The following is a 14,051-nucleotide window of genomic DNA, read 5'->3' on the forward strand; positions in this document are numbered from 1 at the left end:
GAAAGTGCAGAAATGAGGATGAAGGAAAGGTCTACGTGACAATTGTGGTCATTGAAACCACATAGTATTGGCATGAGTGGGTAATCTACTCAGTGTGATATCTACCCCAGAATCTCCGCCCACAGCAAGGCGGCTAGGCTGGTATCCCTGAATGGCATGGGAGTGGGACAAAGGAGCCTGGAAGGGGGCACAGCATATTATGGCATGCACGGGGGACCAGGGGCCAGAGGCTACCGAGGATAACTGCATTGCAAACACAGCAACTGGGAGCAGCGTGCATGCAATGGGAGGGGCGGGGGTCTAAGAAATGGGCAACACAAAAAGAGGGATGCAGGAGACGTCTACTTTGCAATAGCGGTCGGTGGAACCACATACAAGGAACTCTGCTCTGTGCGTTTCTCCGCTTCCTCTGCATCTACGCCCACAACCCAGTGCAGAGTCCAGGATCACTTTGGACTCCTCCCAGCATTTTACATCAGAACAAAGTTGGTAGAGTCCATAGGAATCCCTATGTAGGCAGCTGGCATTACATTTTGTCGCTGCATGCACACACAAACATACTGGGGTGATTGCAGTGCATTTCCGGGCAGAAAATAAGGAATATTCAAATGAGTAGACTGCTGAAGTGGTTGCAGGTATGGTACATTTATGGTTCAAATTTGATTTTGAGATTCCGGCTAAATTTCAGACTATTTAATTGCCAACAGACATCCATCAGAATTGCGATTGTAAATGTTCTAATATCTTTTAACGTAGAGTATCCTTACTATGTATCCACACATCTCATATCTTTCTTGTCTCATAAAATGCATGTGAAATGGTTATGTAATTCATTTTTCACTTTATTCCGGGAGATCATTTTATCAAGGATGGGATATGGAAAATGTATTAATTTCCTTAGTTACTTATTAAAGGGTTGATCTTGTTTGAACTAAATATAAATATTATAATTGTTTTTTATATGCACATAGTAAGAAAGGGGTTTCTTAGCACGGATCCCTACCCGGGTAGTTCATGACCACTCAGCCAGATTTACCAGCTTAAGTGAAACGAAGTCGTTATTATAGATTTTGTTTAAAACATTTTTACATGTTTTTATCCATCTTCGGGCTATTTTATTGATGTGTTCAACCAAGCTGTTAAACTATATTTTACTAAGACTGCAGCTGTATTGGAGTGCTGGTATGTCCAACTCTCTACTGTCCTGTACTATTTCTTTTGTGATTTTTCTTATTTTATGTTGAAAGAAACTCCTCCCCATCCCCTTCCATTTCATGCTGTGTGTGCGTTGTTGTGAGTTAGTGCCATGTATAAGGAGATCCAGCTCCTGAAAGCAGTGTGCTGCCGTGTGTCAGCGGGGACAGAGTAAGCTGGTGACCGGGGGCTTAAGGGTTTGAGGCACCTGGTCAGGGAGGGGAATGGTTCTGTAATGTTATTGTGATTTATACAGCACTCCACTGCCATTGCCATGGTCTCCAGGCGCTCTTATTTCACCTCTGGGCCAAGATGATAGCATCTACTTTACTCTCTGTAATGGTGGATGAGCTGGGCATAAACACAGGGCGTATCCCTCATGAGAAACCCATGGAATCTTGATCTACTTTGGACAAGGGTATTTCAACACATGACGCATGTTGGCAAGAGAGCAGCGGAGCTGATTCACAGAAGGGCATGTAATGTATGTAGATAGAGGGCCTTATTCCTTTTATATGGCCTCTTGGTGCTTTGGGACCTGCAAACGGTGTGGGTATGGTGGCTAGTAGGGTAGTAGGAGAAGAACAACGCTAGAATGGCGGTACGAGTGAAATTAGATGAACTACTTTCTGGTGATGTTAACAATTTATTAATTAGGAAACATGTGGTGATGGGTGTTTATGGGGGTGATATTTACAGATTGTCAAGTTGCTTCTAGTCGGATGGCATCCTGAGCATCTGTTCGGCACAAGTGAAGTATTTGGTATGACGCAGGAGGCGTGTTAGTCAGTGTCTGGAATGAAGTTTAGGATAATGGGTGTGAGTGGAAACTTTCTATTTTTTTAAGTGTACATCATTGTGAGTCGGAAGACAGGTGACAGAAATAAATAGTCTTTGCAGGGTGCTAGTACAGAGGAACATGGCCGGTGGTAGCATGGAATCCCGAGAGTATGTTATTCGTATTGGCTCAATTGCTGCATCAGAACCATATGGAGGGGAGCAGGATGACTGAGATCCCTTGCTCTTCTTCCCTCTTTAGATACCTCACGTCAACTCCCTCTGCTCTCGCTCCCCACTCGTCTTCCGAATAGCCTCATCTGACAGCTGTCATGTTCAGTTTCTCTGAGTCTTCCAGTTTTCTATTCCTTTGTCTCTCTGTTAATCTGCCTCACTCTCTCTTTCCAGTTCCATGTGTTAATATCCCCACAAATATATCGCCATACAAAAATATTGCCATATTTTTGCGGCAATATTAAGGCCTCGAACCTGCGGGGGACACCCCTGCAACTCCCGTATTATTTTAAAAGGATTGAGGGGCACCCCCACAAACCCCTCTCCCAAACAACCCCAATATTATCCCCACAAAAAAAATATCACTTATGGCCGTTCCCGATGACCATATATACTGCGATATTTTTGATGGGGGTAATATTACCTGATACCCTCTTTCCCTCTTTTTCCACTCTCCCTCTCTCTCTCTTTCGCTCTTTCTCCCCTGTCCCCATGTCTCTCTCCTCGCTCTCTACCTGGGGCGGGTGGCAGGCAGGGGGGGGGACTGCACAGGAATTACACTCCTTTTTTCAACTTGGTTTGGGTTCTGGTAGTCATGAAACCTTCAGATTGAGAGCTATGCCTCCAGGGATATGAAAGAACATGCCACTGTTTCTTTTTCCTAGTGATTACACAAGGCAGGCTGAGAGTGGTGTCAGGACTCACCCTGCCATGCCATTGCCTGTCTTGCTAAACCTATCATACAAATGACAGAGCTTTTCTGTGCATGAGTGTGTGTGTGTGTGCGTGTGTGCGTGCGTTTGTGTGTGTAAGGATAGTCAAGTGACAAGAGTTTTGCAGGATGTATTAAGAATGTGTTATTTTGGATTCATCTGCATGTGATGTCCTCCCCCTCCAAATGAAACTGATTTTAGGCAATACACAATGTTCTGCTAACACAACAATGTAGAGCCATAGGGCAAACGATTCGTACGCTCTCTCCATGATGCCTGAACTCTCCTGATCTTGTTTGTAAAGACGTCTGTTTATGGAATGTATAATCACTTTTTGAATGGAGCAATATCCCGATCTAATACACCAACACTGCAATATTCCCACCCCACAATATGCAACAAGAAACAGCCTGTTTTTAATCATAATATTTTGTTTATTTGAATAGCAAATCGAGACCATACAGGTGGTGTTCTAACTTCCGGTTCTGCACCGGGCACTTCGAAACACTACAAATAACTTCTGACTGCAATTACATTGACTACTCTGCAATTTACCTACTTTTTTCTTACTAACATTTTCATTTAACATAAAACATTGAGTCTACTTTGGAAGTTTGTGAAACATCCACACACAGAAAAAACAAATAAGAATGACTATTCTGGACAGATTGGTCTGTTACTTTACCATGATTATACACACATATTGATACTGATGGTTAAACACAAACCAAAGTACACACTGTACAGTAGATCATCATTTGTACCTTAAACACATCTCACCCTATATCCTAAAAAAAACCCAAAAAACTAAGCAATATACTTGCTTTTCTCCGAAACCATTAACAATGATTGGCATCAGAGAACTACGAGAACTTGAGCATATTCACCCCAATTATTGCACTGATTTACATCTAAATTGTTGGACACTGTCCATGAAAATCTATTGGTTCTTAGCTTAGCATAGTCACTACTTGTTTTTGTATTTTTTGATGTTGGAGTTGTTGCAGATAATTGTAAAGGCTTGTGTTTATCAATCAAGATTTCTATTACGTTTCAATGCCTAACCCCTACAATACAATATTGCAGTTCATGTATGAATATATTTAATGTTCATTATCTTATTGACTATGGCAGACACCAATCACATTACTTGTTATTTCACATTTCAATATGAGATGCCTAAAGCTCCCAGATAGCTCAAATTGGAGGTTAAAGACCTATAATGATTATTGCACATATGATTTAAATTGTAATCACAAGTCACAAAGCCACTACCCCTGGCACTGTATTCACTTTTTAGTGTTATAACTTTTAACAGGTTTTCCAAAAATACTTACAATAATATCTGGTATTAGCTAGGAACACTGACTGACCTCAGGCAGAACCATCAGGTAAAGGTTCCCTCCCGTCTGTCCACCTGCTTCCAAAATCCCTGTGTGGTAACCTGGTCCTACTTTTGAGAAAGCCCTCCGTGCCCAATCTGGATAAGTCTACTTTAAAGAGATGACCCCCATCTGCTTCATGCGTATGGAATTCAAATCTGTTTCACTCCTGGAGGATGGGCTCTCTTGCTCCTATTTTCCCCAAAAACTATCATTTGTTCTTATGTGTGTGAACTTAAATACACAGCATACTCCTCTCATGCAACCTCATTTGCCACAGTGTTTTGGATTTGACAGACCCTGTGGTAGGTTCCATTCGCCTTTTCACACCCATATAGCCTTCCTCTTTGTTTTAATTTTTCCATTGAATTGTGGTGTGTCGTAAGGTGAAATGTCCAGTCTAATACACTCCTTTGGCATGAAACCAATATTAAACAGACATATTCATGTTTTGAATACTTCTTTGCACAGTGGTGTGTTATTGGGAAAATAACATATAATTATTGGTAAGACTATACTAAATCCATCCTCCCGATATATCCTGTATAGTTCTGCCACTGAAGCATGTGAGAATTATTAAAATAATCAAATTGTGCATAAAATATGCATTTTAAAATTAAACCTGAATTCAGATGTGTTTTTTTGGTGTTTTAGGGAGCAAATAATTTGAGAAATTACAACTGATAATGGATTTCCAATTGTCATGCGTGCTGTGCACACTTTAAACAGGTTTTTGTTATATATAAAAACATATGTGGTTACATTTTGTATGTGTGGTCTGTTTACTATCCATGACAGCCATCTGTCTTTTTGGGAAAGACATTCTGTTGAACAAAGGACCATTTTACTAGGCTATTTCCCATTACTGTATGGTTAATGCATTTCAAGGTCATGGGTTATTGGACCTCTCCAAGGCATCTGTGTATGTGAATGCTCTGAATGGTTGCCCAGGCATCCATCAATCAATGGCACAGTGGTCTTACAGATCGGCTACAAAACAAGACCGTGGTTTGGCCTAAAATTCCAATATCAAGCTTGCATCCAATGTTAATTTTGATGCTTAAAAAAATAGGTTCTTTTGTTTTTGATGAACACAGCTGATTTCCTTATATAGATGCATTGATGCAAGTGGTATGTTAATGGCATATGGAGATTCTTGAAAACAGAACTTACCTAATTATTATTTCTGCATGTACTCATTATTTCAAATGAATTCGAGCTCACAGTATGTCAATGCATTATGATAGGAATATTCTGTCCCATGCAACTGAACAATGTGCAATTTTAATTGTTTTTACTTATAACAGTAATATGACAATATGTGAGTATATGAACAAATAAACTTACTTCTGATGTGATTTATAATACATGTTCAGATTCCCAGTTCCATTTGATCGCCTTCCCTTTATGTTGTCAACAAATTAGCAAGAGAGTTTTCAGTTTCTTTAAAGGCACACTTTTTATTTCCATTATTTTGCTGTTTATTAAAGCATTTGGCATCATACTCTCCGCATTGTTCTGCAGAATGAAGACACATGCCAGTATCATTGTATGTATTTCATTTTCTTAATTTCAATGCACTACACACATATCTCCTTTATGGTCAAAACCCATGAATGGGCATGCCCATTTTCTGTGATATGGCATCCGATTGATGGATACAGAGGGCCGCCCCGCCAACCTTGGAATGGGGCGGTAATTCCCCTTTCCGCCAAGCCGGTGCCGGTATTTTACCGGCATGAACAATGGCGCTAATAGCGCCATGGTTCTCCGCCATCCGTGTAATGAGGCCCAGAGACTTATATATTTTAGACGGGTAATTTATACACAACTAAAATGCACCCAATTCACAAAAGGACCCTCTGTGAGTGCCCTCATCTGCTGATTCTGGAGTACATTTACACATGCAACTGTGTGTAACTAACACCAAAGGGCATGCCAATAGAAACACCATAAATCCCTCTTTGAATAATCCATGAGCTAGTTTATGCATTTGTAGTAAATTATTCACGGGTAAGTTACTACCTATCTAGGAGTTAGTCAAACATACTCCTGGAAAAGTCTCTTGTTGCACTTTTGGAGTGCATTGAATATTTGGCAGTAATTCTGTAACTGCCATTTTGTTGGCATCGGCAGAATTATTGATCATTTTACTACAGAGCCGAATTCTGAGACTGGCGCTGCGGTGGAGGATTGGCCTCCATTTAAGTGCTCGAGGTAAAAGCTTCACTTAAATATTGACAGATTTGCCGCAGCAGAATTACTACCCGTGTTAAGTGCGATCAAATCCCCATGAACCCTATGGACTCCAGAAATGGGGATTAAGTCTGCTTAACCACCGCTCGTAATCTTGCACAATTCCACCAGACAGACTGGCAGTAATGTTGAGTTTGGTGGTAACTGAATAACATAAATTGTGCATTTCCTGCAAAACCTGTAATAAGGCCTATTAATTCTCTGAGTATTGATGATATACTTGTGATGCAACCAGGTAGGGTTACTTCAGAAAGGCTTATGCAATTTGGTCTACTTATTTTGGTTGTGATTTGTGTGAAGTTTGCTGATGTGCATGTTTCACATCTACAATGGGTGTATGTAATGTTTTCCTTTTGTAAAGCATTCTAGCTATGCTTAAGTCTGACCTTTCAACCAGAAGTGCATTTTAATTAGGTGATTATTGTGCTTTTCCATAAATCCTTTCTCTAATTCAAACATTCACCATTTCCTAACATAATTCTCGAGATTAAAACATTACTTTGATGAGAGATTTGCTGGTTGGGTGATTTTACTTATGTCAGCACTCACATAAGTGTTTAGAATAGGTTGCTGCATGCATTGATAGAGTGTGTATTGTCCACTGAATTTACACAACCCAGACAATTTGTAGAAAGTAGTTTGTCTGCTCTTTTATCCAGGAAGACACTGGCATCCTGAGAAATTGGCTAAACATTACTTATTTGGCTAAAGGTGCTTCATTCTTTCATGTGTTTTCAGTATACTTGTCTGTGACACTCAGAGTTCATGCAGATAACTGTGGGTCATTCATTGATTCAAATCTCAGCCACCTGGAGTTGTCCCATGACATCTATGTAGTTTTGATCTTTACTATTCTAAAACATGGACTACAAATGTGCTTATGTGATTCCTTAATGAGCATTTGTATTTGTATTTTATATGGCGCTTTTAACCAAAGCGTGTCACAAAGTTACAGAACACGGTACAAAAATAATGAAAAATAGTCAGAACATTGAAACATAATCTTACTGGTAGCAGGCAATCAGAGACTTTGAAGAAGATGGGTTTTTAAGGAAGAATGTAAAAGAGAATCGTCAGTAATAGAACGGATAGAGACTGAGAGAAGATTCCAATGAAGAGTGGCGGGAAGCTGAAAAGATCAAAACCGGCCTGAGCACATGGGGGACAAGGAACATCTAGCCTAAAAAGAGAAGAAGAATGGAAAGAACGAGCAGGAGAATAAAAAGATAAAAAGATAGAAGTACAGCAAGATAGGCAGGTGCCAGATGATAGAGGGATTTAAAGACAAGACAGAGAACATGAAATTTAAGTTGAGAGTGAAAGGGATGCCAGCCAAGTGAAACCAGGGAGGAAGAAATTCAGTCTCTAAAGGAGAGAAGACATAGAAGATTTCAAGGGAGCAAGACTGTCTTAAGAAGGATTTCTAAACTCTGACCTGGTGGGCAGAGGTTCAGAAGGCCAGCCTAGTTTCTTGGAACAGGGTAACCTCTGGACAAGCCAGACCAATCAAGGTAGCTTTGGCAGATGGTCAAGACTAAGTCTCAGGAGAGGTGAGGGTGACTGTAAGACCTCAATGAGCACACATAGCAAGGACACAAATTACTCCAGACAGGTGTTATATCAAACATATAGACACATTTATTACAAGGCCTTTGTAACATCGACCACAGCAAAAGAATCACACTAACACCAGATTAAACCAACACATCACAATCATTACAATATATATACAAGACCATTGGGGTCTAAAGGGTTAAATGCATGAAATATGTCGACAAACTAGAGGGTAAGGAAACAGGCAGTGCAGATAGTCTTTAGGCCCAGTTCAACATCGACAATACACCTAACTAAGAGGCAGTCCAAGCCCTACGAAGAGAGGAGCCTTGTGCTCAAAAGTACATGCAATGCAGGTGCACACGCTTGTGCCAATGGGCAGAATAGGATCTCTTCAAGGGCCTCTAGCAGCTCGGGAAGGTGGATGAGGCGATGTAGAACAAGTTCCCACTATTCAAGAAGGACCACCACTTGAGGGCAGAGGCAGTTCGAGAGTGCGGATGGAGTCGCTATTTCGCAATACCTGTGGAAAGGAGAGGGACCCTCAGGGGCCACTTGTGTGTAAAAATGGGCTCTTACGCTAGGGGCCACTAGTTGGGGTATGGAGTACTCACCAGTCCCTGACGCAAGCATACCCAAACTTCACAAGTTTAGTCCACTTCGCTGGCAGGTTCGAATGTGGCAAAAAGGACATCTCAGCACCTTTCAGTTCCTGAGATACAGCGATGATTCCCAAACAGGACAGCAGCGATTCCTCTGCTCCGGGTGGATGAATCGACCCAGTTTCACTGCAGCAGGCTTCAGTGGCAAGAGGGTCACAAATGCAGCAAACTTGCAAAGTATGTTGCCGCGGCAGGGTAACACGGTAACCGCGTTTACTCCAGTCCTGGCGCACTCGTCTCACTTCAGACCTGGGAACGCCAAGTGTATGAAATTTGGTGTGGGGGTGCCGGGCACACAGAGCTAGCAGCATACCAAGTTTTGAGGGCCTCTTCAAAACGGCGGCGGTGACAGAGTAAAGCAATCGGGTAAGCTGGTCAGTCCACTGGATGGCCTAGGGACACTTCCGAGAAAGCTTACTTGCAGGGTTTGATGAAGGTGCAGACCTTCTAGGATGACGAGATGCAGAGGGATCCCATGGGACAACAGCGGGCTGAGGGTGCCAAACCTTCCAGTGGGTCACCAGCGGTTTCTCGACTCAGCTTCGTCTTGCAGGATACTTGAATCCTATCCTTTGTTCGGTGTGAACTCAGGAGATCAACAAGGTAGTGGTGTTTTCAGCCTCCTCTTATCCAAAGTTCCCTTTGCGCCAAAACAGAAAGGACCCAATGGGAGATCTGCTCACAAACACACACTCCATACATGGACCAATCATGGACCACAGTGGTCCCAGTCAATCATGGCACTCCAGACTCTCTGGCACCCAGGATGTGTATTGGAACGAGACGTTCCGGCCCACATCCTTGAGGCGCACACACAAGGCATGCAGAATCCCGCGAAAGCATTGCGATTCGCGGGAAAGTACATGACCAAATAAGGACTGACCCAGGTCGACTTGACCTGGGGAAACTGAAGGGGCAAGATGGCCAAAGGGCAGGACATAGAACCTCGTGGCATGGAAATTTTGGAGCCAGGCCACCTATTTGTGCCGAACGCAGTTAACGCGGTTAACATGGCAGGTAAGGGTTAAAAATAATGCAAAAAGATAGCTGCCACAGTCCTATCCATGACACCTCTGCACAGTTCATAAAAAGTCCAGTGAGCGTATCTAGGGCATTTGGAAATGACTATAGACCCAAGTGTGCTGTATTGTAAGATACATTGCACACTTGTTACATGTTGCACAAAAGTTGCAATATGAGGAAAGGACTAAGGAAAACAAAGTCTCCCAGTACTGACTGTCTTAAGGGCATGTCAGTTTCCCCATAGAAAGTGAGGGAAAGCCCAGATGAGTGCAGCTGAAGGCTGTGCTTCTCTGGCAAAGTCAGTCAATGGTGGCTAAACAGCAGCAATAAGTTTGGGGGTTTGAAACATGGAGGGAAATTTACATACAATTATGAAATTTTTCCTAACAGAAGGGAAGACGGAAGACCAAAGAGAGTAGTAGAACAGTAGAAGAGACGTGAGAAAATGAGTGAAGAAATTAGTAGTTTGGTGGCTTGAAATGTAAGGAAAGGCCGGACTTGTAAAGATAAAAATGGTAGGTGCGAGAAGTGTGAGAGATATGGTGACTAAAAGTAAGATTAGAGTCAAGGTAGAGACCAAGAGAACATCTCCAATATTCTTACACGGTTAGACACAGCACGGCACTGTGGGATATATTGACCCATTCAACAGCTTTTTTTCACATCACCAAGCTGCATTTGCACAGAAACAGCCAAATGGCTGTGCTGGCTCCTGTGTGCACCATGACTCCAACCTGCATTTTGCAACAACAACCAAAAATGGCTGTACTGTCCTGTCAAACCACACATCGGGCAGGATGGAACAAGGGGGCCCATTGAAGGAAATTGCAGTGGGTTCCGACGTAAACAAAAGAAAGAAAGTGCTGCTGTGACGCTGATTTGCTCTGTTCCTTGAAGCCACTGTGATTAATAAGCCCTACCAAGCCCTGTGTGTCGTACTGTGCCTTAGCAAAACCAGGCATGATTCTGAATTGACAAGCCCTGTCAAACCAACTCTAAAGAACAAAAAAAAATCAACCAGGAACTTTACTTTTACTGACACGGGAAATGCATTAATTTTCCTTGAAAAAGCATTCAAAACTCAGCTGTTCAGAGAGAGACTCTAACTAGCTGAGCGATCCCTGTTTCAATGTACCCATGCTTAAGACCAACTCCAGCATTTCGAGAGAATAACTATAGCTGCAAGATAATGTGTGAATTTGCTGGAGATGGAAAGTTGAATTTAAGAAGGAAGGCCAGCTGCACCACATGTAAAAAAAAGGGCCTTCGCAAAGTAAAGAAAAACAAATTCCAGTGTTTTGGAACAGTCCACTGGTGAATGAAAAGCCTGCCAGTCTTTAGCAATATGAAGAGGTTTGTTGCTGGTGAGACCATATAACATGGGTTGTTTTGTGCAACCGGCCTGTTTTTATTCTGGATCTAAGATCAGAAAATAAAGGTGAAAACTATGGTGGCTGGAGCTGCAAGTTCAAAAACAGGTTTTCTGTTTGGAGGGGTGGCACCAAAAGGAGGGCTCTGTCTCAGCAGATACTAACAGCCCCCTGATAATTACGGGGTTGAACAGACTTTCGTCTTTGCTGGGACCCCGACAATGAAGTTCCCAGGGAAGGAAGTCTGAAGTGTGATGGGGCAATATAACTTCAATCAAGGAAGAAACCCCCACCATGCACTGAAGGAAATAGCAGTTGGCAGCAGTTGAAGGAAAGAAAAGAAATAATGACCCAAGAACAAAGGGACTGCCATCTGTTCCCAAAGACTATTTTAGGAATAAACTTTAAAGACTTCCATCTCTGGAGCAAGACTTTGAAAATTGTAAAAATTCTGCAGTTTAAAAGTGATATTTGTGTTTTTTTTTTTTAGACGTGATAGAAGTCACTGACACCTTGGGGACAAAAAGAGCAAAGTATTGAGGATAAAATGATAAGTATCAATGTTGCAAACATATATTTTTGTACATACATCCCTTGGGGTAATTCGCATCTGTGTATAAAGTTATGGGATGTTAGGCCAAATCTTTCATGCTCAAAATTACCAAAATGTAACAGAAGGGCGGAACAAGGCCCCCCAGACTGGAGGATTGACTGATATGTGCTGCACAAAATATGTAACCTTCCTATATAATATGCTAAGAGATTGCAATGGTATAAATGTATGTTTTTGGCAAAATCAGATCTTAAGTAAAGTTAATCTGGGAGTTTTTGGACATTGTAAAACTCCCATCATAAATCTGACATAATTCCCTTGGAAATCCAACCAGTTGAGAGCGAGGTGGAGAATAGTACCCCTGTCCAATCCAAGTAGTTTAGAGGTGTGCTTAGATAACCCTGCCCAGCCTATTATTTGATGTTGTCATTATGCACTATCCCTGACAAGACCCTAGACACACACTCTTCCTGATTTCCTGCGCTGCGTTCCTGTTGCCGTCATCTTCCAGATCCAGACTCCAACTACAAGGCCAAAGCATTGCTAATCCTGCTCCAGGGTCCACTGCAAAACCCAAGAGTGCTGGTCCCATTCCCAGCAAGGCCTCAAATGTAAAAAAAACCACTAAATCTCCCATTAACAAGGGGAAAGCTGTGATACATTTTGGTTTCCTAATCCAGCCTGGCTTGCTGCAACTCACTGCATGCTGCTGCCATCCTGCTACCCTGATGACCTTTAGTATCCAGTGACCCGAATTGCCTGTCCCGTCCTTGCCAGCTGGCGACCAGAACTGCACAGCTGTTTGCCAAGTGCCCGGCTGTGTAGTGACCAGACCCGGTTGACTGTCCAAAAAGCCAAAACTGAAAGTGGATTGTGTGTTTTTCATTAACCCATATAAATCTATAGTATAACTTGCCTTGTCCTTATTCCCCTCTATAAGTCATCCTATCCTTATCCTGATAACGTGTCCAACTGTCAGAATTCTTTGTGCAATTTGTCATTAATCTCCAAGCATTAGCGCTACTTTTTTTCATTTCTGTTTTACATAGAGCATATGTCATTAGCGATATTTTGATTAAATAAAGTAATCCTTTTCCAGTGAATGTTTTCATCGCTTTAGAAAAAGTAACGCCATGGGTCAGAAGGTGAGAGGGCTAACAGAGCTGCGTTGGGTTCTATGTGATCCATCAAGGGTGACCTACAAATATTTTCACCTCACCAAGATGTGAACCGTAATAATTTCTGGATCACTATTTTAGGGGTATGTCCAAATTTAATAATTAAATATCAGGAGGACACAGAGATATAGCATAACTTAAAGATCAAATAAACCCAGTCTCACATAAGATTAGATATTTTGGGCTGCATTTCATTCACAGAGTAAAACTAAAACAATAACTAAATAAGAGCAATATTTTTGGCAGCCATGCCAAGAAACTGGAGCACACTAGGACCACCACAAAACATTTGCATAATCCATAGTCCTTACTACTGGCAATGACAGTCAACCTTATTTGAGGAAGCACAAGGCCCTCAACTCTGGGATAGAGATTGCAAAGCTAGGGCCCAGCTCTAGCCTCCAAACTGGACAAACCCATGTGCTGACACAGGAAATCTACAACCAACGCAACACATGATTGCTCTACTGTTAAGCGGCTTCACTTCAACACTACAGCTAAGTCAATGCCTAGTCTGGGATGCTGAGGGAAACCCTTATTGATATATTTTTAGGTCCAGTTCATGTACTCTGGATGACAACCCTTATATAACACCCCTTTCTTAGAATCCCCCTGACCCCACTGAGCCAAGAAGTAGGTCTGTTTTGCAAATTTAAATGGTTTATTTGAGAAATATAACAATATATATCTATCACACTTTTATAATAAATTAATATTGGATATCACACTTAAAGTATGACAGTGATCAACAATGGATAATGTTCTACTGGTAAACTGATTTGTTTACTTAGAAGTAGTATAGAGGATGAGGTAGCTGAAATGCTTTATGGTTTCAAGGAAATGCAAGGTGGAATAAATGCAGTACAGAAAATAAACTGATATGGTTTAACAAGAGATAATATGTTCACTTTTCCCCTGGTGGCAATTCACCCCCCCCCTATATGCAATGCAAGGAGATGGAAGTAACACACACAGTCTTCAGGAATACAATCAAATACAATACGGAATTCAGTTCCCCCCCAGCAAGCTTAGAGGAAACAGGTAGAAGTTTGAAACACAGGCCCAAAATGCTTTTAAATGTGATGGCAATGGATGGGAAAATGTGCTAACTGATTTTAATTCCCTCAGAGATTCAGGGTGAGTGAGAGATGCTTG

At 41.8% G+C, this 14,051-nt stretch overlaps 1 protein-coding gene across 1 annotated transcript in view; it reads left to right on the forward strand.

Annotated features, from left to right (window-relative positions):
* CDH26 (cadherin 26) overlaps positions 1 to 14,051 on the forward strand; it is a 551,648-nt gene that overhangs the window by 316,656 nt on the left and 220,941 nt on the right. The window lies entirely within an intron of this gene.

The sequence above is a fragment of the Ambystoma mexicanum genome, chromosome 3p, assembly GCF_040938575.1.
Source record: "Ambystoma mexicanum isolate Mex_15411 chromosome 3p, UKY_AmexF1_1, whole genome shotgun sequence".
NCBI classification, from domain to species: Eukaryota; Metazoa; Chordata; class Amphibia; order Caudata; family Ambystomatidae; genus Ambystoma; species Ambystoma mexicanum.